Source organism: Notamacropus eugenii, chromosome 4 (genome assembly GCF_028372415.1).
Source record: "Notamacropus eugenii isolate mMacEug1 chromosome 4, mMacEug1.pri_v2, whole genome shotgun sequence".
NCBI lineage: Eukaryota > Metazoa > Chordata > Mammalia > Diprotodontia > Macropodidae > Notamacropus > Notamacropus eugenii.
In genome coordinates, this window is record NC_092875.1 from 431652524 (window position 1) to 431678462 (window position 25939).

Consider the following 25939-nt stretch of genomic DNA (forward strand, 5'->3'; position numbering starts at 1 on the left):
GGTTGCTAGCAGTGTAGGCACAGCCCTCCTACTTCTTAGAAAAGTGGTCTAGGTCTCAAACCATATCTATCTATGCCATGCTCAAGACATAGTACACACATATGGACATGCAATATACACATATGCATATATAACACATATATATGTATGTATGTGTAGATATCATATAGATAGCCCCATAGATATATATTCCATCTGTTTACTGCACTCCTCCTCTCCAGAATCTACATACTCATCAAAGCCTTAAGACCCAGATCCAGTTTCAGGCCATCTATGAAACTTACCACTCCAACTAACAGTAATATCTTCTACCCCTTAACTCAATGGCCTCAGTTTCATGGTTCCAGAGCTGGAAGGAGCTTCAGAGGGCATTTAGTCTAACACTTATTTTACAGATAAGGAAACTGAGATCCAGAGAAGTTAAGCAACTTGTTCAAGGTCACATAAGCAGTAAGCCCCAGAATAGAATATGAACCAGAATTCTGACACGAGAACCAGCTTTATCCATTTATCCATTGTACCATGTTGCCTCCATAGTTTATAACCACCGAATTTATTCCTGTTTGTAGGCTTATGGGATCATAGATTTAGAGTGGGCAGGAACATTAGAGGTCATCTAGTTCACCTTCCTTGTTTTACCAATAAAATTATGGCCCAGAGAGATTGAGAGATAACACTGATAGAGGTTCAGTGAAGTAAACATTTAGGTAGGACAGAATCACTCCCTTCATGTCACTCAGTAAATAAACATTTATTAAATGCTTACCATGTGCCAAGCACTGTGCTAAACACTGAGATTATAAAGAAAGGGAAAAATAGTCCTTCTTCGCATTGCAAACAACTGTGTACAAACAAGCTATTTACAGGATGAACTAGAAATAATCAACAGAGAGATCACACTAGAATGAAAAGGGGAACTTTTTAAAACATATTCTGCTTTTTAACCTCTGTGGAATTTCCTTGTGTTAAAAGAATAAAAATAAAAAAACTGCTAGTGAAATAAAAAAAAAAACAGAAGAAAATTTGGAAGGGGACATAGATAAGCAGAGCATATTTCCTACCATGTTAAATTTAATATAGGTTTAAAAATGCTTTATGTAATATTCACAATATCATATTAATATTTTTATGTCTTTGCTTAAGTAAATGTTCATGTTTACCACTTGTCAAATTCATAGGAAAAAAAGATTATTTAATCTTAAAATTATATTGTATTATCTTTCAATTGGTCATAGGTTTTCTCTCTACCAAGACTGGGCTCCATTATTTCCTTTTCCCTTCCCCATGAAGTGACTCAGTAGAAAGTTAATAACCTGAGGGTGTGTATACTTTAGGGACAGCTAATGATTCAGCCTCCACCAGAGGTGAGGTAGGTAACTGGAATAGAAGGTTGATAGCCCTGGATAATTAGAATAATCCCACCCAGGTATTTAAGTTAATTGAATCATAATTAGGGAGCTGTGGGAACTTCTGAACAAAGTGAGATGACAAGGATTCCCATTTCTAATGTCAGACACAAGAAGGACACTCATGATTGGAATTTGTCCTAACTGAACATAGTGTTCACAAAAATTCCCAGATGTTAAAGCTGGAAGGAGCTTTACAGATCATCCATCTCCATCTTTCCAAGGTAGAATCCACATCTTCTGACACCTTTAGTTTTAGTATTAGCTAATTGAGAAATCAATCAAGGTATAAAGTAAAGCTTTAAAGAAAAAATGCCATTTGTGAACCTGTAAATGAAAGCACAGAATTTGACTAAGCAACAAGGATTTTATATATGAGATACAACCACAGCTGTCCTTGGGAGTGTGGGAAACTGGCATGACTGTCCTACGCCCTGAGTTTTTAGGGTTATATCAGTGATTAGAGAAGCAACAAGGAGAAAGGATGGCTCCTTACGATCTGAAGTTCAAGTACAGTATTTTAAAAAGTCCTGGAGGGGTTACAGACTGTGTAAGTGAAAAACCTGGGCCAAATGACTCTAGGTATTCCTCAGTTTGTGAAGCTTTTATTAAGCACCTACTATGTGTAAGGTACTAGCTAGGGGCTGGAGACAGAAAAATGAAAAACACACATTGTACCTGCTCTCCAGGACCTTGTAATCTAATAGGGACAACGGTGCCTGTACACACATAAATATGATCCAGAAGGGCAGAATTTTAGTTAGAAGGGTTCTTAGAAGCCATCTAATTCAAACCATACTTGACCAAGTATTTCTCTGTATAGAAGCAGAGATTTAGAGCTGGAAGGGACTTTCAAAGTCATCCATTTTACAGATGATGAAAGAGGCCCAGAGAAGTTATGTGACTTGACCAACTTCACATAGTAGGATTATAAGGTCATAGGATCATAGAACTGGAGCTTCCAGGAACACCAGAGGACATCTACTTAGTAAATGTCAAACCCCAGATTTGAACCTCGGACATCAAATTCAGACTCTTTCTACTACACTATTAGCCCTTTTCTTGGTGTTCTTGATTGAGGCAGCTTGAGCAGCTTCTTTCCTTAAATTGACTGATATTAAGACATTGTTTCACTGTTATTATCCAGCAAGGGACTGTAATAACTGAACTGCCTACAAGGTGGTATTCTACTTGAATCCCAAGCCAAATGGTATCATCAGAGTCTCTCTGATGCATGCATGGGATAGTATTACTAAAAGGCTGTAATATTCTCATTAATCACCAGATGGTGTTCAACCTGCAAACACCTAGACTGTGTCTCCTACTGCTGAGCTTGATACTTCAAGCAGCAATACTGACTCTGTCCAGACTCAAGCTCAGAAATGAAATAAATTTTTACTCAAAATATTACTCAGTGGCTTGTACATAATTGATGATTCCTTAAGCTGACTCTAGACTTTCCTTTCCTTTTTCTAGTCATAATTTGTCCCCTATCCACAGGACTCAAATACTTAACCTACCAGGATCACAGAGTTAATTGAACTCAACAGAAAGAAAGGAAATTATTCACACATTCTTGTAAAAAGCCATCTGCCTCTAGTCTGCTCCTAAACTTCCTCCATGTGCCCTCACAGGTCTTCAGGAGTAAAGGGGTAAATTCCCAAAGCATGGGCACTAGCTACTTAACCTTCTTATCATGGAAAGTGGTGGTGGTGGGGGGTGTATTTGGTATGTGCTTGTATGGGGGTGAAGAGGGAGGTGGGTAGGGTCCTATCCCTGAATAACAGATTATAACAAGACTGAAGGCAGGAAAGACAATATTGGAAATTAGTGTCCCCTGCCTAGTTCTCCATTCAAAAATGATTCACACTAGCTGGCAGTCTAATCAGTTAGTCTTCTTTCATTGCAGCTTCCATCCTTATCCTTGATCCAATATAATAATCTCTTCTTGCAGCAGTGGTCTCTGGCTGTCTTGCTCAATGGCTGATTAAACCCCACACAACAGCTGCACTGTCCTCCATAGCCACAGTTCTGACCACTCCAGTCTACCCCACAGAAGCTTTGAAAACCAAAATCCAGGACAAGCATAGCCCATTCTCGTTGCCTGTGTGAAGATTAATTATTCCAACTCTCAGTCCTGATAGCTGTTGCCTACAGACCTCCAAGTTACTTCTCTTTCTTCCTCAATGAGTTCAGTATATGATTCACACTTTTTCTCTTCTCCTCAAGTCCTATCCTCATGTTAGGGGACTTCAACATATGTAATGGCTCTCCTTCAAACACCCTAACCACTCAGCTCCTCAATCTACTCATTTTTCATGAGATACTCCTCCATCCCACCTCAGCCATGCACAAAGATGATCATACCCTTGATCTTACCATCACCTACTAATGTATCACTTTGATTTTCAAGAATTCTGAAATCCTCTTATCTGACCATTAACCTCTCCATCTGCTTTTCCTTACCAAACGCTATCCTTTGGCCACACCATCAGTTTTCTCCCAAGGCATCTCCGCTGCACTAAACACTCTCTCCTCTTTACCCGATCTTGATCCTTTGGTGAATCAATTCAACTCTACACTCTCCTCTTTTAAGTCTGTAGTCTGCTAATCATATTTCTGATTGTGTCCTGATACACCTCAGCCTTGGATCGCTCCCACTATTCACACCTTCACTTTTACACGTGTGTTGTGAAACAAAGACAGGATTGTTCTGACTGGATCCACTACTCGACTTCAACTGGGCCTCTGGGCAATCCTACTATACCTCCTTATCAACTCACCATTCCACTCTTATCAGCAGGTGGAGCGGTCAGGGTATTTGAGACAGAGTTGGTATGTACGTTGAAGTCCCTTAGTATGAGGTCAAGAATTGGGAAGAGAGAAAAATTGTGAGCCAGTTATCAAATTTACTGAGGGAGGAAACGAAGTGATCTGGTGTTTTGTAGACAATAACCACCATGATTTTGATTGGGTGGTAGATATGAATAGCAGGAACCTCAAAGGAGGAGAGTTTGCTTAATGATGGAGGAAGAGAAAAAAACCTAGAAGAGGCACTAGGGAGCAAGGAGTCTTCCAACTCCCCTCCTCGACCTTGAGCTGAGGAGAATGTGTGAAGGGGCAGTGAGTTCTGGGAAGAGAGGCTAGCTGGGGAAGCCAGAGTTTTCTTCACTACGAATTAATAGATGGAAGAAGTAGAAGGGGAAATGATTTTTGATGAAGAGAAGTTTGTGGATGAAGGGAATAAATATTCCAGAAGGCTCAGTGGAAGGGCTGGCAGTTAGACTGAAACTTGGAAGTGGATGGAGGAGAAGGGGGATGAAGGAGGAGGAGCATAAGGAATCAGGTGTGGGGGGTGTAGAATGGGGTTTGGATGAAGATCTTATTGGAATGTGAAGGGTGTGACCATCTGTGAGAATGTTCATTACTGAGTGCAGGACACTCACTCTTGTTCTATCCTCACAGAACAGGCACAGGAGGAGATGTGAAGCCTGAGGTCGGAGTGAGGATTGATCTTTACACTGGAAGTTTTCTACATCCTAGTTGGAAAACTGGACTGGGAGCAAGAGGTGAAAACTGCCTTGCGCTGGCATAGATGGAAGTGGCTGTTTGGGGGCAAATGGAAGATGCCCGGCCTGGCCCTTTCCTCAGGGGATGTGCTGCACCCAGCAGGAGAGGAAGGCACAAGGTACTACCATGTCTTGTCAAATCCTGCAAAAAAAAAAAAAATCAACCTGCAAGTCATAAAGGGAAAATAAGTTTAGAGACTAAGTACTCAAAAATTTTGTCAGTGACACATAAAAAAAGATAGGAACCTAATAAAAATGATAGTACAGTTTTATACATGTTAAGTGGTTAAGAAATACGAAAATACCACCATAGATACTGTCAGTGTTCCTAGCCTCAGGCTCCATCTGTGGCCCTGTTTCCACAGGGCTTGGACCAGCAAAACCTAGTCATGGCCTCTGAAAGGGCAGAGCCTTGGCCATAGTAGAAGATGGGCCAGACATCCCCCTTTTCGCTACAGCTCCTTCTGCACTTCAAGATGTGCATTAAATGTGGTACTTTGCTTTGCAAAAAACCACAAGTTTTCTTGTGGAAGTAGGCAACAGTTTCAGTTTGTGAGTTACTGTGAAATGGTGTCATTTTCTGTGTTCCCTCAAAGACAAAACTGTGCATAAAAGAACACAAAATTCAAATTATGCTTAAACAATCTAATATGTTGATCCTGTTGGAACAGATATAATTTTCAAAGCAAGCTTCGCTGAAGAACAGACATTATTTAAAAAATATATTTTAAACTTTTCTTGTCTAATGCCTTTGGACTCATCTGAAAGAGAAAGCTTTGTTGGTTTTTAACTGTTGATCTTGAAACAATGTCCTGCTCTCCTCATCTAATCAGCCCAGTAAAGACTTCTCCCTTGAAGGAGGTGGGCAGATAAAGGGCCTGTTCTACAGTGCTCTGAAGGGGGTAAGACAATGACCTGGCTAAGAGCAGGAAGAAGTCTCTGATTACTTTTCAGGCAGTATGGAGCTGCTGGAAAGGAGAATCCCTGAGGAGAGTGGCCGTAAGGGTTTGGAGTCATTTTAGGAAAATGGCAAAGACTACGTGACTGCTGTTCTAGGTTGATGAAGCAGAATGTTAATTGAAGTGTGTAGCTATGTTTTATAATAATATGAAATTTTTCTTGTTTAAGATTCCCATAAATGTCACTGTAAAATGTCTTATGTTAGAGAAATGTCTGAGGGCACGAGAGGCCTTGGCCAGTTCTATCATTTTCTTTCCAAGCAGAACAATGCTTAGGTTGGAGTAATGATAAATTAACAAAAACTATTCATGAAATACTTAAACAGTATTTTTTTTCTTTAATACCTCTCTGAATCTTTGTTCTCTCCTCTATAACATGGGGATAATAATGGCTAGCTCCTACCTATCAGTGAGGATCAAATGATCCAGTGGATCAAGAAAGGGCTTTGAGGAAATCTCAAGTACACCACAAATGTATGGTATTTTAAAAAAAATAAATACTTCAACTTCCCATGTTACAGAAAGACAAAAATTTGGAGTGCTAAAGTTGTACCTTTTTTACTTGTAAGAGAATCTCCCTACAGCAGACTAGGAAAATTCCCCATGATGCTAGGTCACAAGGTAAGATTCCTGGGCAGAATTGTGGGAGAAAGTATGACATAAGGCAGAAGGTCTTGGAGTCAGAAGACCTGAGTTTAAGTCATAACATGTAGCTGTGTGAGTATAGGCAATCATTTAATCTCTCTGTTCACTATCTTACTCATCTGAAAAAACAGAGATGATAATACTTCCAACTGTCTACCTTGGAGTTATTAAGAGGACAGTGTTTTGCTAACCTTAGAGTGTTGTAGAAATGAAAATTATTGTCCTTATATGGAGAGGGGCCCAGCATTTGTTTACTCTTAATTGAGATGTGGAGGTAGATAGAGGAAATATTGTATAGAGAAAATATTGCCATCAGTTCACGGATTCTTCACTTATTGAAAGTTCAGCACCATAAATTCTCCCACCGCCAAGATAAAGCTTCTAGGGCCATCTCCAGTCATCCTGATGAATATCTGGTCACCAGACCCAGATGTCTCAAGAGGAGAAAGTGAGGTTGGTGACCTTGCACAGCCCTCCATCCCTCAAAACAAAGTCAAGTGCAAGTCATGTCATCATTTCTCTGATGTCATGGTCTTCTTCAAAAATGAAGAATGAACCCAAAACAACCCAACAGCAACAATCTAGGGCTGACTCTCCCTGATTCCCTGAGGTTCTTTGCTCAGTGTAGGTGGTTGTATGACTTTTCTCTCTCAGTGCTGTCCTTAATGCTCACTTTAACTTGATTTCACCTGGATAAGAATATTTAGGGAAAGGAGAAAGCAAATGAGGCAGCATTTGATTGATCAAACACATGCATATTTATGTATGTGTATGTATACAAACATATATATATATGTTACACGCACACGCAGAAACAGAAACAGAGGGACAGAAAGATGAAGGATATAAATACAGAGTAATTGGCAGTCAGTAGCACCTGGGTAGTGAGAGAAATATGGAGGAGCTCATAGGCACAATAATGTTTAAACTTTATTTTGAAGGAAATTGGAGATTCTGTGGCAGGGATGGGGTGGGGAGGAGTGGTTAAGAAAGGAGTGCATTTCAGGTATAGATGTGCCACTGTGGAAGTTAGCTGGGGGAAGGGGTGGAGTACTTACTTCTTTACCCTACATCCTCTCTTCTGGAAAGGGTCAGAGCTAAATTCTCCCAGACCATACTTATCTCTGTCCAGATGCCATAGCTTTCGGTATTATTTCTTCTCTGATATTAACTCTTGTTCCTCTTTGTAGAGTGGAGATGTTGCCTACAGCAGAAGTACTAGATTAAATGTTTCTCTTTGAGTTTGACACTGACTTGTGGTCTAGACATTCTTCTCTTTCTCTTCCCCACTGCTATCTATAGATTTAATTAGCACCCCCACAGGGCGTGTGTGTGTGTGTGTGTGTGTGTGTGTGTATGTGTGTGTATATGTGTGTGTGTGTGTGTGTGTGTTAGGAGCAATATCCTAACCCTTCCCTCCATGCAAATTTGACTATTTTTTCCTTAAAAGGTATTTAGACTTGGTTGACTCAAGGGACCAAGGACTGCATTCCAGTTGTCTAAATACAAGGAAGCCATAAAGAACTGGAGGGGCTGTCCAGATGTCTGGTTAGTGGATTGGGATGGGAGCATAGCTCAGTTGAATCACTTCAAGGGGTTCTCAAGGCCTACCTTTTGAAAACATCTTTCTCCAGTTATGGCTAAATAAATAACCAACCAAACAAATAAATAAATAGATAAATAAATCTCCTTTTGTTAACTGTTGAATGACCTAAGGTGTTTCATTTTGTTCCAATATCACACCTTAAATTACCAGGGGATTGTCACGCTGAGACAACCTTGTTATGCGTTTAACTGAGAATACCTTGCTATAAAAGAAAAAGTTCACTTACAAAAACCCCAGGTTCAGTTTAAATTCTCTTAAGAATATTATAGAATTATTTTTATTTGTAAAAATTATAATTTAGCTCCTGAATCCCCAAATTTAGAGATTCCTTAACTACTGTCCAGAGACTGAACTCTCTGCCATACTATATGAATTTCACCTAGCCATTGGCATCTCTCTTATCTCTGTCTCTCTCCCTGTGTCTCTGTAATCAATTTACAAGCAATATACAGCTTTCATGGTCTACCATAAATTTCATTTAAAGAGAAAGTAAAATCGAGATAAATAAACAACTTAGAGAATAATGAGAAATTAAATTATAATAAAATTCCATGCCACAAAATAGTGACAAGGAGGGGAGGAAATTGAAGAAAGAAATGATTTTTGAGCTTCCTTAGTCTTTTGAAGAGAAATAGATAGGCCATATCCCTTGAAGAGGTATTTTCTCATGATTGGAGGCTCAGTCATAGGCGCCAAGCTTTGCTATACCTGAGTTCAGTCTCTATTTCTCTAATCACCATCAATATCATCCTTTTATTAGGTTGCCAAGTGTTGGATGCTGTGGCAGAAGAGGAGAGAGAAATGCCACCACTGCCCTGTGGTCAGTGCTTGGTTTCTATCTCAGGAGGAGTAAGTAGACCCTAGGACCTTAGGCAATCTCTCTTTCATTCTCTTACAGACCACTTCAAAAACTTTCTGAGGACCAGTGTTATCCTGACCAGCCCAGTAGAAGTCACACAATCTTCTATCTCTTCTTACCTTAGGAAACAAACAAACAAACGCCAGTATCTTTAGTAAGGGTTAAAACTATTTTCCTTTTAGGGTTGCTAGTGGCAGGCGGATCAGTGTTGGGCCTGGAGTCAGGAAGACTTAACTTCCTTAGTTTGAATCTGACCTTAGAAACTTACTAACTGTGTGACTCTGGGCAAGTCACTTAACCCTGTCTGCCTCAGTTTCCTCATTTTGTAAAATGAGCTGGAGGAAGAAATGGCAAACCATTCTAGTATTTTTTCCAAGAAAACCCCAAATGGTGTCATGAAGATCATATGCAACTGTAACGACTGAACAACAATAAAACTACCCTTGCCATGAGACTTTAGCACTCCATCTTGCTCTTGGGAGAGTATGAACGCACTGGTATATGGGCATGAAGATGAAGAAAATCATGGATGTTAGCATGATGTGAGAGATGAAATGTCATGTACGAAAGTCAGTTTCACTAGACCAGAGTATGTGAAGGAGAATAATGTATAACATGATTGAAAAAGGAGGTTGGAACCAGGTTGGGAAGCACTTTAGATGCCAAGCCAGGGAGTGTGTATCTGATCCCAGAAGTAATCAAGAGCCACTCGAATTTGTTAAGCAGAAGAATTGTGGGGCAAGTGCTAGACTGGGAATTGGGAAACCAGAGCCTGAGTTGTGGGCTTAGCCTTGGTTCTAGGCAAGTCTCCCTATTTGCTTCAGTTTCCTCGACTGTAAAATGAGGGGATTCATCTGGTTAAATTCTAGGGTCTCTTCCAATTGTAAGAGTTTTTTATTCTCTTCGTGTCTACAAAGCCTGGTCTTTTGTCCTCTCTATGGCATTGCTTCTGTGTAGTGGCCTTTCTCATAGATAATTTAGGGTGATGCTCTCACTGTAGAGAGACTGTGCATCACTCATCAGAGGGAAGGCTTAAAGTGGGGAGATGATCTGATTGCCCATCGCTAGCACCAGCAGTTGGACTGGGGTGAGTGGTAAGCCCAGCCAGAAGAGCAGCCCCATAGCTCGCTCCTGTGAGGCCAAAGTGTGCCCAGAGCACACATAATCACCTAAGGCCACAGCTGCCACTGAGGACATTAAAGAGATGAGAGCAATAATTTGCTACAGAGGGGAGAGATCCTAGAATGAGAGGAAAACTCATATGGATACTGAAGGTGGAAAGGAATAATTAGCATGGGATTTGGGAGAATACTCTAACTAACGTGAAGAATATGTTCTTGATTAATAAAACATCCTAGTGGCATATTATGGTCAATGTGTTTGCCAACCAAATGGAAATGGGGTTATTACCCTGGGGTGTCAAGTTAACAAATTTTCCCAAGTTTATGGGTTGGAGTTTAGGTCAAGATAGTATGACATTTCTCCCTCCAGTGAACTGAGGCATTGATACCATAGACATTTTTGACACAATGGTTACATGCTAAATAGATCCCAAATGGCTTAAGAGAAGATACTATTATATTTTCCCTCTTCATTAGCCTGTTGTGGGGTTTTTTGTTTTTCTTTGTAGTCTTCCCCTTCCCCCATACCCTGCCCCCCCGCAATGCTTAGCCTGGCATATAGTAGTAGGAGCTTAATAAATGTTTGTTGACTGACAGACTGAACCCTGGCGGATGTTCAATCAATCAGCAAATATTTATCAGAGTACTGTGTAAACCTTATATTGACTGATTCAATAAAATCAGTTTTTTTGTGAGTTAGTTTTGATTTATTGATCTACTAAGCATGACCTTGCTTAATTCTCAAAAGAAACTTGAGAGTCATTGAGCTAATGTTAAGTAATATTTTCATTTTACAGGTGATAAATCTGGGGCATAGAGACAACTGACTTGACAAGTTCAACCAAACTAAATAGAGGTAAAGACTAATCTAAAAAATATTGGAATGAAAAGGTGGAGGGGGAATATTTCCTAGCTCAGATGTATTGGACCTTGCAGTCAGTCCTAAGTGTGCTCCAGGCAGTTTCTTTTCTGTTTCTTTTATTTATTTATTTTTATTCTGAAATTTAAAACACCAAACAAAATGGGCATATTATATGCAGAATGGATCAGAAAAAGAGGATTGTTCATAAAACTGCAGATGTCTCATGTAAAACTTTCTTAAAAGTTATATGATAAATTCAACCTATAGCTTTCAAAGCAGTTCTTACTGTCTATGCTTCTACCAGCTTTCTGGCTTCTTTATTTTTGTTTTTGCTTGTTTTTTTGTAGGTTTAAAAATGTTTCTTTTTGAATTTTATTTTCTCAATTACATATAAACAAAAATTTTTCTTTTAAAAAAATTCTGAGTTCCAAATTCTCTTCTCCCATCCTTTCCCCCCTCCTTGAGAAAATAATCAATTTGATATAGAGTATACACGTGCAGTCATACAAAACATTTCCATGTTAGCCATCTTGAGAAAAAAATGCAGACAAAAAAAGAATAACAAAGTAAATAATTATGTATTCAGATTCCCTCAGTTCCTTTTCTGAAGGTGAATAGCATTTTTCATCATAAGTCCTTCAGAATGGTCTTGCATCATTGTATTGCGGAGAACATCTGTCATTCGTGGTTAATCGTCATTCAATATTGCTGTTACTGTATACAATGTTCTTTTAATTCTGCTCATTTCACTTTGTATCAGTTCATGTAAGTCTTCTCAGGTTTTTCTAAAAACATACTGCTTGTCATTTCTTATAGCACAGCATTATTTCATCACATTCAAATGTTCAGTCATTCCCTAATTGATGGACATCCCCTCAATTTTCAGTTCTTTGCCACCACAAAAAGAGCTGCCACAGATATTTTTGTACAGATGGATCCTTTTTCTTTGATATCTTTGGGATACAGACCTAGAAGTGATATTTCTGTGATGCTTTATTTAAAAAAAATGTCTCAACAACTCTCCTTTCTTCCTTTTCCTTGCTTCCTCATTTTTGTCTTCTCTCCCTCCTTCCTTTCTTCTTTTCCTTCCTTCCTCCCTCCCTTTTTCTTTTTCTCTTCCTTCCTTCTCTCCTTCCTTTCTCTTTCTTTCCTTCCTTTTATTCTATTCCATTTCCTATCTATATTTCCCCTCATCTTCCCTGCTCACTCACAATGGAAAAAAGAAAAGAAAAACAAAGTGCTTGTAACAAGTAACGCAGAGTCAAACCAAACAAATTCCTACATTGTCTGTGTCCAGAAGTATACATCTGTGCCTCTCTGTCAAGAGGTGAAAAGCATGCTTTATTATCTACTATCAGTCCTCCGGAATTGTGGTTGGCTATTGCATTAATCAAAGTTCTCAGGTCCTTTAAAATTGATTTTCTTCATAATGTTTTTTTTTTAAATTGTTCTCTTAGGTCTGCTCACTTTCTTCTGCATCAGTTCATACAATCCTTCCCAGTTTTCTCTGAGAGTTCCTTTTGTCATTTCTTACAAGTCAATTTCCAAGTTGAGCAGCATATTAGAGAAATCTGAAAGGAAAAACAAAACCCTTTAATTTGGCAAGTGAAGGGACATGGATATGAGAGAGTAAGAATAAGGGTGAACAACCTGCTTCTGAATAGATGGAAGGTAGAGGGCTTCAGTTAAAGGAGGATGAATTAAATTTCTGACCACTTGTCTGAGACTAGTTATTTGTACCTCAGTGAATTTTTAACTTGTTTCGGATACATTTCTTATTCTCTGCTCTCTCATTATCCTTGCCTCTAAAACAGAAATGGAAATATTGACCTACATCCTCCAAGACTGGGTGAAATGGATGTCTTCAAAGTATATAAAGGTATGGATGTTCGCAGACAGGTGATATAGGAATGTGGTGGTATGGTCATTTCTTCTTAAAGATCTACTCAATATCTCTCTCTGCTTTTTAAAAGCAAAGGATCTTGAAAAGTATAAATATAGATTTATAACTAGAAGGGATCTCATAAATCATCTAGTCTAACTTTCTTATCAGGAAACAGAGACCCAGATAAATGAAGTCACTTGCCCAAGGCCATGTTGTTCAGTTGTTTCAGTTGTGGTTTTCTTGATAAAGGTACTGGAGTGGTTTGCCAACTTTTTCACAAGCTCTGAGGCAACTGAGGCAAACAGGGCTAAGTGACTTGCCCAGAATTATACAGCTAGTAAATGTCTAAGACTAGATTGGAACTCAAGTCTTCCTGACTCTAGGCCTAGGGCTCTATCCACTGTATCACCTAACTGTCCCACCCAAGATCATGTACGTGGCTTAAACTATGACAGAGACAGGACCTGAACTCAGATTCTGTGACTCCAAGATGAGTGTTAAGACTGGTACAGGAAGATGATAACTTGCTCTTTTTAAGAAATGGACACAACAGCGTCTCCTACGGCAAAATATCTCAGTATATCCAAGGATCCAAAATTCAAAGGTATATTGGTCTGACCCTTATGGTACATCTGAGGAATCAGAGTCCAAGAGAGATTAAGTGACTTAATGTCAAACAGATTGTACATGTCAGAAGTGGGATTTAATTCCAATATGCTAAATGCAGAAGAAATATTTAACTATTTATCCACATTTATGATGTCAATTAGATTTAACCAATCAATTATAAAGGATTTATAATTCTTTTTAACCAGCTGTGGATCTATTTCCAGCCTAAGGTATCAGATTAATTGTAACAAATTAGGAAACAACACTCTGCTGAGGGTATCAGGAAGGGAAACCACCCATCACTTATTTATGAGGACAGATAGATGGCCATGTACAGTGTGAGTTTGGCTATGCTATCAGCATAAAGCTTAATTATCTTCCTGTTTTGTGGTAGCTCAGTAGGGAGTAGCAAAAAGATTGCTACCAGAGTAATGAGGAGATGACTCACATACAGTTCATTATAATAGTTTATAAGTTCAAATCATTATCCAATAACTTGAAGTGTAATAAGTCATTGCTACTGGAGAGCTAGAACTTAATGGCTCATAAATCATGCTCCTTCTTAAGATATATACTGTCTATTAAATTGTGGCCATAATTAAAGTCATTTAATGTGTAATAAATACTACACAATCTCAAAAATCACTTGTAATTGTCATGGTATGTACTATAAAAAAGACAAAGATGGATAGAGGGCTAAAAATAGAATTCAAGTATTTGACTTACAGTCTAAAAAGCTCCCCCTTTTCTTTAATTGTTGCTAGGTCACCCATTTAAGGTCAAAGATAGTTTAGGGTCTAAAATTCTCTTATGCCTTTTCCTTCAATTCAATGCTTGAATAGAAAAGGTTTACTTCTAAAAACTTTGCTTATTTTTTTGCTTATTTTATTAATTTTTTTTTTTTTACCAATGCTCTTTGTTTTAATGGTTTCCTAGTGACTTCATTCTTCTTTCCTCCACCTATATAATCCTTCTTTGCAACACACAAGTACGGCTAAGCAAAACAAATCTGCTCCTTAGGAGAGTATGCCTCCATCTGGTTCTATAGTCTACATTTCTCTGGCTGGATTACTAATCCAATTAGTGATATTACTGGAACTCTATTATCCAACATTTAGGGATGCCTATTAACCATTCGCAGATAATATGGTGGTCTCAAGGTATACAGAATTGAATTGTCACCCCGGGTTAGTATTCCCTTATTGCCATTTCCTCTGCACACTCCCCTTTCCCGTGGTCAATGGGTTGGTCTTTGACAAGGCTATTATTATTTTTTATTTTTATTACTAATTACTCCTCCTCTTCTTGTTACCATCACTACTACCACCACCACCACTTACTACTACCACTACCACTGATACTACTACCACTGCCATTACCACCACTACTACCATTACTACTACTACTATCACCACTACCACCACCACCACTTACTACTACCACTACCACTACTACTACTATTGTTACTACTACTACCACCATCACTACTACCACTACTACTATGAATTGTGACATTACTGATAAAGAAAACTCCCTGGTGAGGAAACTCTCTTTATAGATACAGGTCAGTACTTTCTGAGGTATAGTGGATAGAGTTCTGAGCCTGGAGTCAGGATTACCTGAGTTGAAAATCAGCTTCAGACACTGTGTGACCTTGAGCAAGTCATTCAATCTCTGTCTGCCTCAGTTTTTTAATTGTAAAATATGAATAATAATAGCACTTATCTCACAGGGTTGTTTTGAGGATCAAATGAGATAATATTTGTAAAGTGCTTAGTATAGTCTTATTAAGTACACAGTAGGTACTTAATAAATGCTTTTTTTTCTTTCCTTATAATCTTACTGAATTGCTCAGCATTGAGAGATTAGGTGACTTGTTCAAAGTCACAAAGCCAGTACGTGTTAGATGTAGGTCTTCCTTGATCTAAAGTTGGTTCTCTATCCATTAAGTCACACTACCTCCTTTATTAGCTGTCATTATTATCCAGTTATCCAACTGGTCAGTACACTGTTACTCTCTGTTTCATAGCTTCCCCCATCTCCTTTCTATTCCCAGGACATACACCCTTATCAGTAAGGCAAGATAGATTTCTAGCCAGGCTCAGCCATGGAGCCCTTATCACAGGAGAAGATTCAGTTCCATCGGGGATCTTTCAGTTGCTGGCAACCATTTTAATTGGTGTTTGACAGGAAGCCAGACATTCATTCTGCCTGTGGTATTGTAGATAAACAGTGCAGTTAGGGCATGCTCACTTGTAGCCCTTAACTTATTTATATTGTGATTTTTAAAGCCAAACAAAATACTTCTGGTGCACTTTTGTGAACAAATTGCATGAGGAGGATTAAAGGTAACAGTTGTTTGTGTCCTCAGAAACAGATGGGGCATCTTGACTTAAAGATCCCAGGACTTCTCTCCAATATATACACACAATTATGCCAAGGTTAGGGGAGTAAGTGCTACTGAAACACATGATCCATCAATCATTGGACAATTATTGAATACCTACTAAGTATAAGGCATGATGCCAGGTAAAATGGGGGGGGGGGGTATAAAGGGAAATGTGACAAAGTCCCTGTCTTTATGGATAGCATAATCTAGAAAGTCAAGAAAAGATATGGACCTAATCAAAGACAACTCCCAATACTACCAGTAACTGGCTATGGTCCAAGGAGTGTTATAGACAATAAATATTGTAGAAGGCCAGAGGAAGGAAAGGTTCTCCTGGCAGGGAAGACTTTAGCGATTTGGGGGGTAATTGCCTATTGTAGTCTATAAGACTTTGTTCATATTAATGACATTTTTTTGCATCTCACTAATGAATGACTTTGATATGTTGAAAATCTTCATGCATCAAATATGATTAAAAGTCTATCATCAATTGCATGTCAGATTTTTGAAGGTATTGATCAATCTCTCAGATTATTTTTCTCCATCTTTTTCTTTAAACAATGTTTCATAAGAGACAAATTGAAGAGTAAATCTGGTGATTTCCAAAAAATTCAAGATAAAAATTAAAATTTATTTTTTTGAAGAAAAAAAAGTTTATGTTCAACCCTAGACCAGATGATCTAATACTATCTTTTCTTCAGCACATAACATAGCACCATAAGACTGAATTATTTTTTAAAGGTAAATTAGGGCCTTGTAACCTTGGTTCAAGGCTCATTCAGGGCAAAATGGCATGGAGATAACTCTGGGAACGTGCCAGGGTAGGAACAGAGCAGGGTCACATGTATCATGGCAGTCCAGCCTGGGTTTAGAGAGAAGATTTCTCACTTGCAATGACCCCATTTGTTTGAGAATTCTAAGCGGAGTGCTTCCTTGTTTCAGCGTTATCCTAGCATAAAAGCTACTTGGTTTGTAAATTGTTAATTGCTGGATTGATGTATGCTTTGAAGTTTGAATAGAAGAAATTCCTTCCATCAGGATTTCCTAACCTCTTCTGTGTCATGACATGACTCCCTTTGGCAGTCAGATGAAGTTTATGGATGTATTTTCACAATAAGATTATGAAATGCATAAAATGGGATGCATAAGATTACAAAAGAAACCCATTACATTGAAATAATGATATATAGGTATAGATATATATTTCCTGTCCAAATTAATGAATCCCTGAAACCTGTACTGTACATATTCAAAGCCACCTTGACCATGATTCAATGGCCAGAATGTTGTACTTCTTAATAATAATATCATCATTATATTAGAATAACATAATATATTATATAAGCACATAATACATAAATAAGATATATAAATCATATAATAAAATGAAAAGTCACTTTTTAATAATGAATTAAAATGAAGGGAATCATTGAGTAAGTCACTGAAAACTACATGGGGTCCATCCATCTGGGCCAATCTTGTTCCCATAAGGGAGAAGGTGATGTTTAATAATCAGGGTAGTTAGGCAATGAGGTATATGGAGTGTTCTGGGAAAATAAGGATTTCTGGTGTGAGGGCTGCTGAACACTTTTCAGGGCTGCTCATCTATCTTTGGTGTCTACCTGTTGCCCAACTCTCAACTATGGCTGTAAGCACCGGTAGCATATCCAGTAGCCACACCTTGGTAAACTGTCTCAACAGATGGGCTAGATGAGGTTGAGGGTAACCGACAGGCCTCAGACCTGTCAGTGAGTTAAGGGGATGTCTGTCCCATGCATATAAAGACTTCTGCCAGCAGAGTGGATGGATGAGAACAGTTTGTTCCAATGGTCATGAAGGAGTCTGAAGCAGGCTCTGTGGAGCACTTTGAGCTTGGTCAGACATTGATGATGCCAAGGTCATCCACTATATCCTGGGGCATTGCCAGTTGTCCTATATTTTATCTTGCCACTGGACTTTGATGACTCTGGAAGAGAGAGACTGATGAATATGTGCAACTCTGCCTCACTTAAATCCAACTCACGAGCAAATCAAGGCATTACCATGTTCCAAAACAAAGGATGAACAACTTTTATATGTGGGACTTATTGAGCTACACTACCTGTTACATTATCTTCCAATAAAGATTCTTAAAAATCAGAACCTTCTAGTCCTAGCTTCATCACATTTAAACCTGAAGAGACTTTAAAGAATCTGTTTAATTCATTAATTAACTTCTGCTAATCTGCTTGTATTGGGTATGGCCACTGCACATGCTGTAGCTTCTTGGAGCCACAGGTGAGAATTGGGTGACAGGTGGACATCAAAAGTGGATGAGCAGCCCTGAATAGGGTCTGGCAAACCCTCTCACAGTGGTGCTCATCCTTCCTGAACACCCCAACAGTAACCTACCTGGGGCTTGACAGAGCCATGACTAGGGTGGGGAAACTAAAGCTTTGATCCAGGGTACTGAAGTTTAGAGGTTATTGGTTGTACTGGTTAATAAAAATGATTAGTTAAAATGGGATGCTTAATTCCTTCCTCCCCTTTCCACTCCTCAGTGGCTTCAACCCCAAATAAGGTGATCAGTGGCCTGGCTATACGCCATCCCCTCCCCCAGCAACATTTTTATGATTAGTTCCCATATGTTGTCCACACCCTTCCCCCTAGGCTCAGATCAACAGATTTTGTCTTAAAAAGTTGGTTGAAGGCAATTTTTTAATGCATCTTCTGAGAATCCAATATGTAGCTATGTCTCTGGGTCCTGGGTTTTGATGCCTTAAGAAAGAAGAGAGCCTAGAGCCCTGGAAAGCTCGTTATAGACTAAGGTGTGAAAGGCAGGTTAGTGAGTAGTGCACTGCATCTGTGACCAGGAGGTTCCTCTAAGTGTTAGTGAAGGTTAAGAGCAGTGGAGAGTGTCATTATTTAATGGGAAGAAGAGTGACTGAGTCCTCTGCTGGGAGATCCAGTCTGATGTAGTTCCACCATTTAGATGGCAATACATTCCTGTGATAAGGCCTGGCACCCAACAGAGAGCCCAGAAAAGTGTGTGGGCAGATCTGAGCTGTGCTCCCTGTTGCATATCAGGCTAAAGGGCTGAAACAGAAAGTGGGTCTGGGAAAAAGGAGAGATTTAGTGGCTGCAGTATTACAGTGTTTATTGTGTTTCCAACCCTACATCAAGGTGCTGTGAGGGATACAAAAATAGAAAACAGTTTCTGCTCCTGTCAGAGGGCTGTATGTTTTCTTTATACTACAATTCCCTAAGCATGAGAGGGAAAGCCTCAGATAAACACTCAGATGAGCTAGCATCTAGTGCAACCTAGAGACAATTTTCATCAAAGGCTGATTCTCATTGTCATCATTTTCCTGGATCATTCCCACTACCTAAAGACAGACAAAAGCCTGGGAACTGTCTCCACAGAGATCTACATTATCCTAGAGAATCACCGAGGATAGGAACAAGCTAGGGTCCAAAATCCACAGGGAGAAACCTCAGGGAGAGATACTAACGCATGCAATGGACATTAGAGGAATGGAAATGCAGACTTCCATTGGGACAAGAGTTCTCTATGGTTCTTGGCCTTGGCCTCACTCAGGGCTGCTTCTCTGTGAATTACTTGGCTACAAAACTGTGACTGTCCCAGAGCAAGAGACTAGGCTTTTCCGGATAATCAGTGCCTGAATTCCCTCTGATGTTAATATCTTTTATAATCTATTTTCACTCACTTCCACAAGAGTGAATCTTCTCTGGGCAAAACTGACTCCAGGGTGATAAGCCTGAGCTCCTGCCTGCTTCTGTACTTATTTTATATGGGCAGGTCTTAATGTACTGCATTTACATGAGGCTGGGGTTGGGGAGGGGAGACATTTGACTGCCTTGTTTTCAATAAGCTTTTTTTTTTAACCTGAGTAGCTATTATCCCTCAGAGAGCTTATAGTTTGGAGTATAGGTACAACTCTGATTTATATAGGGCTTTGCATTTTACAAAGCAACAACCTGGCAATAACTCCAAATAGTGCAACTAGCACAGTGGATAGCATTGGACCTGGAGTTGGAGAGATGGGAGTTCAAATCTTGCGTCATAGCTCACTAGCTACATGGCCCTGGGACATTCAAACTCAGTTTCCTCATCTGTAAAATTGGGATAATAATAGCACCTACCTCCAAGGAATGTTGTGAAGAACAAATGACATTATAATTGTAAAGTACTTAACACAATGCCCAGCACATAGTAGACACTGCATAAAAAGTTAGCTGTTGGTATTATTTTTATTGTACATAAAATAATATTTTTATTATAGATAGAGAGGCTCAGTGACTTGGTACTTTTGTGGGAGAACCAATTTGAACAAAGGTCTTCTGACTTCAAGATGAGTGGTCTTCTCATTATACCACTAACATTAATTAATTATGTTATACCACATTAGTTACATTATTACCATTATTATATTTTATATAATTACATTATTGCAATATACTATTAATTGCATAATATAACTAATTAATAATTATTTATATTATTTATATTTGTGTATAATATATATTAATTATACCAACATTAATCACATTATACCACTAACAAACATGAAAAGGCATTGATAAACTAGGGAGATAAAGCTGGACGATCAGAATGAAGAAGTGACCTGAGTCCATATCCTAGGAGGATCGTTTGAAGGAACTGGGCATTTATCCTGGAGAAGAGAAGATTCTTCTGGGTAGTTGTCTTAACGCATTTGAAGGGCATTCATGGGGCAGAGAGAATGGCCCCAAAGGGCACCAGGAACCAGGGAGGAAGTTACAAAGAAGCAAGTTTGGACTTGACATCAGGAAAACTTTCCTACCACCGAGAGCTGTCCAAAAGCAGGATGGGCAGCTCCCTTCCCTTGAAGGTCTTCAGACAAGGACTAGATGCCCAGGTGTTGTGTAGGCTGTAGGGGGATTGCTGACTTTTCATGCACAAGTTGAACTAGATGAATGTTGAGGTCCTTTCCAACTCTTAAATTCTATTTTTCTGTAATTCAATACTTGCTAGGATATAACTAAAATCTATATTTGGGGGTATGGATTATAGGAATGTCCCTCAGCATCATTACTGGTTCTACAAAAGTATAGTACTTGTCAGAGCAACATTATAAGAGGGAAGTTAAGTGCCATTGCTCCCTGCATCTCAGGTGATCACTGTTGAGTTTTGCAATGTCATGCTGGAATGTGTATAAAGGACAACATTACACCATGACACTGGTTGGGACAAATCTATAAAGGATGTATAAAACTGTCTATGTTTCCTTGGAATTCACTGAAGGAAGGAATCCAAGTGAACTGGAGAAGTCAGGGTATGTTCTATGGAGAGGGAAGCTGAATAAGTGTGACATAGCTTCCGTTCCAAATCATCACCCAGAAAGATGGTCACCTTTATATAAAAGAAAGGATAGTCTTCCTAAAGAAAAGAGAATCTTTTATGAGAATCTTTGAGTTCATAGGATTTTGCCCATGGATCAAGCTGGTGAGCTAGAGAATGGGACAGTCTGATGAGGGGGCCTGGGGCATGGAAGGACAATTCAGACAAAACAAGGAGTTCCTAGGAGGATCTCATCAGATGACACGGTCTGTTCTGGACAAAAGCTTTGATGAGGGGACCTGGGGTGGAGGGAGTTCCACCATGCTGTGGAACAAAGGTCAACTAAATCAACTGCCCTTGGTTTATAGATGGGGAAACTGAGTACCAGAAAGGTTAAAGGACATGCCTAAGGTACCAGGTTTCAGGGGCCTATGGGACATCCAAGTGAAAATGTCCAAAAGGCAGCTGATAAGGCAAGAGTGTAGTTCAGAGGAGAGACCAAGGTTGGTTATATACTGATAATTAAAACCATGGGAACTGAACTGATGAGATCACTGATGAGAAGGTATAAAAAGAAAAGAAAAAAAGAGGATCCAGGAAAGAAGTTTGGGCTTCTTTCTCAGGGTCCACTTTCCTCTCCCTCCCAACCCCAACTTGGACTCTCCTCTCTGCTGGGATCACTTTATGAGTAGTCAGGTTGCCTTCTTTGGTTTCTGCTGTTGTTTCTTTTGGTTTGCTTTCATTTTACCATATGCTTTATTCTTTATAAATGACATTTCTATCATGATTATGTGCCCGTTATTTTTTTAAAATTTTAATTTATTTATTTTTCGTTTAGAACATTCAGTGCCACAAACTTTTCAGTTTTAAATTTGCTCCCTCTTCCTCCCCTCCCCCTCCCCAAGATGGCATGCAATCTGATATAGGCTGTAGATATACATTCATATTAAACATATCATCACATTAGTCATGTGGTAAAGAATTATAACCAGTGGAATCAATCACGAGAAAGAAGAAACAAAACAAAATAGAAAGGACAGAGAGCAAATAGTATGCTTCCATCTGCATTCAGATTCGGTAATTCTTTCTCTGAATGTGGATGGAATTTTCCATCGTGAGTCTTTTGGAGTTGTCTTAGATTTGGCATTGCTGAGAAGAGCCAGCTTTATCAAAGTCAATCATCACACAATAACTGTATAATATTCTCTTGTTCTGCTCATTTCACTCAGCATCACTTCTTATAAGTCTGTCCAGGTTTTTCTGAAGTCCACCTGCTCATCATTTCTTATAGCACAATAGTGTTCCATTACATTCATATACCACAGCTTGTTCAGCCATTCCCCAGTTGATGGGCATCCATCAATTTTCAATAGATTTTCAATTCTTTGCCACCACAAAAAGAATTGCTACAACTATTTTTGTACGTGTGGGTCCTTTTCCTATTTGTAAGATCTCTTTGGGACACAGTCCTAGGGTGGTATTGCTCTGGCAAAGGGTATACACATTTTTATACTTTACAGTCTGCCTTCTTTGTATCCCCTTCTCCCACTCCCCAGCACTGGCCCTGATTGCCATCAGCACCTCCCCTCCACACCCCCATCTGATTGACCTTTTCATCGTCCCTCCCAAATGTTTTTGCCCTACTTGGTGGTAGGGGGCCCCAGATGTGAATACAGGGATATATTAGAAAACATTTTTCAGAAGAGGTGGAAGGGCTTAGATAGATGAGAAGGTGGGTTAAGGTGTGTTTGTTTTAATACATGCGGAAAACTGATGTGACTGATGAGCAAAACTGCAAGGAAGAGAATTTCATTCATGTGCTTAGATAGGACAGGGCTTTCTCTGGAAGATCCACAAGCCCCATTGTGCTTCTGACCCTATTCTTTCACTGTTAATGAGTTTGTGAAAAGTGAGAGATATGCGTACCATTCTTTCTCTTTTTAATAATCCTCATAAAATACTACATGCGTCAAGACAGCTTAGAAAGGTAGACCTGATGGTTTGGCACCTGGAAACAAGTAATCAAAATGAATTGCTCTTTGATTGCTTTACCCTTGAGGAAATCTAGTTATTTCCTGCAGTGTGCCCTTTGAGTCAGCTTCATAATTGAATTCATTATTCTGACAGAACTCTTCTTTTAGTCTTAAATTTCCTTTCACAGTAAGTTGAGTGCCTGCCACAACCTGGCCTGGGCAATCCAGATTTCTTGAGGGGAGGGGAAGGGGAGAATTTTCTTCCTTTCTTCTAACTAGAAAAAAGTACAGGTTACCTTGCTGATCATTTGCTATCTTGGAGCAGCTTAACCCTGACCATAGATCCCCTTGCTGACACCAGCTGTTCCTCTTCTCCTTTGGTTTTTAAATGTATAATTTAATATTGAAATTACTAATTGACATATACATAAGACTTTAAACTTTGCAAAGCACTTTACCTCCATAATCTCATTTTGATAGAAGAGACTATAAGCTAGGTACTACAAGTATTATTATCCCTATCTTACAGATGAAGAAACTGAGGTTTAGAGAAGTTAATGGATTGCTCATGGCCACATAATGAGAAGATATCAGAGAAAGGAAATTTTGTCTTTTTCTTTTTTTTAATGCTGATCCCTCTATCACCCAAGCTGGAAGTTCAGCAGCCATTGTGAGGCAGAGGAGGGAAGAGGGGAGTAGGATTTAACCTCATCCCCAAACAGCATGGGACCTTTGACCTGCTCTATTTCTAACCTGGGCAGGTTTGTCTCTCTTTTGACAGTCTGGTGTCCCTCCATGCCTAGGGGCTCACCATACTGGGGATGCATTAGCACAGACACTTGATTGACTTTAATTCTATGGTAGCTCAGAACTCCTGAGTTCAAGCAATCCATAGCCTCAATCTACTCAGCAGCAGGAATTATAGACCTGCACCACCATGTCTAGCAAGAGACAGTTTTTAGATCCACGTCTTCCTGATTTCAAGTTCAGCACTTAAGTTCCACATTTCCATCTACTACAGATGGCCTCGTATGTAGATATCTGTATCTCCCCATTGCCTCATAAGAAGATCAGGAAGATCTTGTTACTTTCTTAATACTGTCTCTGACCAGATATGGTAGTACATGATAATGTGTATATATCTCTATCTATCTCTGTCTGTCTGTCTATCTATAGATAGATTGATAGACAGATAGAGATAGATATAGATAGGCAGACAGATATAGATAGATACCTATAGATGGGTAGATAGATATAGATCTGTCTTTCTCTATGTTTCTCTCTCTTCCTCCCTGTTTCTGCCTCAGTGTGTCTCTGTCTCTCTTTTTCTCAGCTGGTGTAGCAGCGGATAGAGTGCTACACTTGGAGTAAGGACACTTACTAACTGTATAACCCTGGGCAAGTCACTTAACCTCTGTTTCCCTTGGAGGCAGCTAGGTGACTCAGTGGATAGATCACTGGACTTGTAGTCAGAAAGACCTGATTGAAATCTGGCCTCAGATACTTACTTGCTGTGTGATCCTGGGAAAGTCACAATCTGTTTGCCTCAGTTTCTTCAAATGTTAAATAGACATAATCAAAGTATCTACTTCTCAGAGGTGTTGTGAGGATCAAATGAGAAAGTTATAAAGAATGATTAGCACAGCATTTAGCATATTCTCATACTTCCTTCTTGGGGACAAGTTTGGTCAATATTCTGTATCACTTGTTTTTTTGGTCTTTCCATTTGTACTTTTGCTCTTGGCATGTAATGCTTGATAAATGCATTTGCATTTACCCTTAATGTATTCTTGGCTCTGCTTACTTCACATTGCATTATTGTTATTGACACACAGGTTCATATATTCCTCTGTATTCTTCATATTCATTGTGTCTTACAGTGTCGTCATAGAAATAGAGACTGGTCCTGTGATTTCATTAGCAGATGGAACTGCCATGTGAGAAAACTCTCTCACCCAACTGAGGTCTGCGCCATTTCTGAAATTATTGTCTTAGAGAGTTATCAATTCTTCTTTGCAATATGACTAATGTGAAAATATATTTAATATGAATATATAAGTAGTGCCTATATCAGATTGCATGCCATCTTGGAAAGGGGAGAGGGGAGGGAGGAGGAGAAAATTTAGAACTCAAAATCTTATAGAAGTAAATGGTGCAAACTAAAAATAATTTTTAAAAAGAACACTGAATAAAAAATGTAACACTTATTCAGGGCCATACAAACAGTATGCATCAAAGGGAAACATCCTAAAACCAAGGCTGGTTCTCTAGCTACAATACCAAATTCCCTAACGTTCCCTTTCCTTTCCTACTACAGAATACGGCCAACATGATATTTGTAATGTGCTTAGCACAGGGCTTACCATACAGTAGGTGCTTAATAAATGCTTATATTCTTCCTTCCTGCTGTAACATTTTTGTGTATATGTTTCCTTTCTTTTTATTATTGACTTCCTTGGGGCATATGTTTAGTAATGGAATCTTTGAATCAAAGAGTATGACTTTTTTTAGTTGTTTTCATAGAGTAATTCTGAATTACTTTCCAGAGTGGTGTAAAGCCAATCATGGCAGCACATCTGAGGACTGCTGCTATAAATGATTTCAAGGGTCTAATAACACAGTATAATGAACTCTTTATTTATTCAGTAACAAACTAAACATTGTTCAATAAAGTAAAGCACAACATCCATCTAACATCCAAAAGCAAAACATATCATCTAATACAGATATCTCATA

General features: G+C 39.0%; 1 long non-coding RNA gene across 1 annotated transcript; it reads left to right on the forward strand.

Annotated features, from left to right (window-relative positions):
- Positions 1–8819: 8819 nt before the first annotated feature.
- Positions 8820–25556, forward strand: LOC140498625 (uncharacterized). Its single transcript, XR_011965150.1, has 4 exons — positions 8820–9034; positions 10963–11021; positions 12842–12906; positions 25084–25556. It is a non-coding gene; the product is annotated as an uncharacterized lncRNA (long non-coding RNA).
- Positions 25557–25939: the final 383 nt, after the last annotated feature.